The following is a 2994-nucleotide window of genomic DNA, read 5'->3' on the forward strand; positions in this document are numbered from 1 at the left end:
GACCTTTTCTGGTAGCTTCCAGTCTTCCTCATTAACATTTGCTCTGTATTCAGTTGTAACTTTGGTGTGTCCATGAGAAGTGAAGAGCTCACAGTTTTTCTGCTCCACCATTTTGGAGCAGTCACCTGGGGGTATTCTTGGAATAGCAGCCCCTAGCTGACTAAAACAGATTGTTCTGGTTAAGGAAGGTGGGTTGATTAGACTCACCTGAACTTTAGGAGTCAAATAGAGATAATTGAAAGACAAGAGACTGAAAACAGGAGAGGGACTCAATTTGCCAATGCAGGCATGGTAGATGGACAGAATTCAAATGTAAGTCTGTCAAAGGAAACACATTCTACCAACAACACGAATCAGACTGGGAGCCATTCTTATTCAGGTTCCACTTCAAAAATTCTCTTTGGACACTGCAAGGGAAGGAATGAATGAATTGGCAACTGTGCACTGTGGAAATACATCCAATTCACATATAGCACATAATAGTAGGGGATTTTCTTATTTCTTATCCAGGCAAAGTCGAGCCTGTGTACACTGGAGTCACGGCTCATGAGCAGAAAGGGGCTGACAGTAGGGAAGCATGCTGCTATGATTACAGTCTTGTTCACAAGGAAACAGCTCAGATGATCAAAAAGAGCCACAACAAGTTGAAAGATGGAGGAAAGAGTATAAAAATAGACAAAAGTGCTCCCCAGGAGAAAGATGGTTTTGGAAGCTCTGGACTCAGGGAAGGACCTGGGGAAGGGGTCGGTCCCCTGAATGTGCTGGACCTGCTGCTTATGTCTGTACAGGATGAGAACCATGGAGCTGCCAGCCCAGAGCGTGAGCCCCAAACATAAAACATCAGGAAATAATAGCAACACTGCACACAATGCCTCTCTGGTTCCGTCATGATGAACAGCAGAACAGTATCCAAAATCTGTTTTCTTTGTGATGTTTTTGTCACTCTATTTTCCAGTTATATATATATAGGAAAAATGACAATTGCCAGCATTTGCAGGATCCAACACAGGAAAAGAGAGAGAACCACACACTTGGGAGCTGTTATTTTCAGCGCTGCCCACCTGGAGTTCCGGGACTGATCGTGATCACCTGAAAGACACTCAAGAGGCAGATGCTACCGATGGACACTCCCCTCCCCACTCTGTGCAGAAAGAAGAGAAGTTTGCAGCCAAAATCACTGTGGATCTGCTTCCACCGAGACTGCCATTGTCTGGGGGACCCCTTTACAGAGGAGGACCAAGGAGTTGGCCACAATCAGGTGCTTAAGGATCAAATCTGTGGACCTTATCCTGGAGCCAGTGAAGTGAAGGACGATATAACCGCAAAGGAGTGAGAAATTCCCCAGGATTCCAGCCACAGTCTGTGTTGAGATGATCATGTCCATTGTCCAATCGCTGCTGGCTGTCCTCTCAGTTCACAGTCACTGATGCTTGTCTTGTGAGTTAGAATATCCTGCCTGGGAACATGAGGTGTGGGTTACATGCATGGTGTCAGCTGGTATCTCGTATTCTCCACTTAACATGAGTTCCCGCTCGGAAACTAGCAGTATATAAACAGCTGCATGTATGATATTTAAGGAGCATTAATATATAAATCCAACCAGTCCATTATAAAGGAGACCAATTCTGGGTGTTCATTGGAAGGACTGATGCTAAAGCTGAAACTCCAATACTTTGGCCACCTCATGTGGCGAGTTGACTCACTGGAAAAGAGTCTGATGCTGGGAGGGATTGGGGGTGGGAGGAGACAGGGACGACAGAGAATGAGATGGCTGGATGGCATCACCGACTCGATGGACATGAGTTTGAGTGAACTCCGGGAGTTGGTGATGGACAGGGAGACCTGGCGTGCTGTGATTCATGGGGTCGCGGAGAGTCGGACACGACTGAGCAACTGAACTGAACTGAACTGAATACGTAAAAGTAATCCCTGCAGGCTCTACATGTGATCACTTCTTCATTCTTCAAAATCTATGAGCCAGACCCTTGTTTGACCTTAATGATACAGAGAAGGGTAAGATAACCACAGAGCGGTTGAGTATTTGTCAAAATCTGCTTTTAGGACAGAGTGTGGACTTGAAACCCACTGGACTGATAAAAAAAAAAAGTGCATCGATCCCCTCTTTCTGCCAAAATGTTAACTACCTGTGTTCATATCAATCCAGATTTATATTTTGCTTTTTTTCACAACTTGTTCTTTCATTTTAGACTGGTACTATTTTATAACTTCCATTATAAGAAGATTCCAGTTTTGTCAAGTTTTATTCTGGAGGGCACTGTGTAGTGTGACTGAGGCTTTAGCTGTCTTGCTATATGTACATGCACTGCTGCCGGGAGAATCTGGCAGGAACCTGCCCAAGACAAGGTAATGTCATGAAGATGAGGATGGCTCAGAATTAAGATGCAGACAGGAAGATCTTTGCTTTTATTTCAGAAAAGCAGTGATAATAGCATGTATCCCAGAAATTGTTAAACAGTCACATGTAATGCCATAAACTTTGGGACATAAAACACTCATGCATGATTAATTAGTGTAAGGAGTTACTAAATTATTATTTTCAGGTGATACAATTATCTATTTGTAATAGACAATATGGCAATGAATTAGCATTTGCAAATGATATTAACACAGCAATACAAATTACAAATCAAATCCTGCAAGGCATGTATTTTTTTGCATTTTATAAATGAAAATATCACATATTTAGATTGGTATTAAGATACTTTTTAAATGGACGGAAACGATATGATATATGACTGAGAGTTGCTCCCTGAAACTCAGCATTGTTATGTGAACTTTCCTTAACATTCCATAATATTAAGAGTGAAGACAGCCTCACCATAATCAACGGACTCAGGATGTTTTCAGTGAGGACACAATTACTGTCTCCATTAACATCCAGAGTCAGAGAAAACATTTTCCTTCAAGCCGTTTCCATGTGGATACACTTTCCGCACAGGATAACATTTCTTGCAGAGACGTCATCCTCTTTAT

At 42.6% G+C, this 2994-nt stretch overlaps 1 pseudogene; it reads right to left on the bottom strand.

Annotated features, from left to right (window-relative positions):
• Nucleotides 1-371: 371 nt before the first annotated feature.
• On the bottom strand, nt 372-1384 carry LOC148774309 (vomeronasal type-1 receptor 4-like; annotated as a pseudogene).
• Between the last annotated feature and the right edge of the window lie 1610 nt (nt 1385-2994).

Source organism: Moschus berezovskii, chromosome 22 (assembly GCF_049115385.1).
Source record: "Moschus berezovskii isolate FMDL1 chromosome 22, NW_MosBer_1.0, whole genome shotgun sequence".
Classification (NCBI taxonomy): domain Eukaryota; kingdom Metazoa; phylum Chordata; class Mammalia; order Artiodactyla; family Moschidae; genus Moschus; species Moschus berezovskii.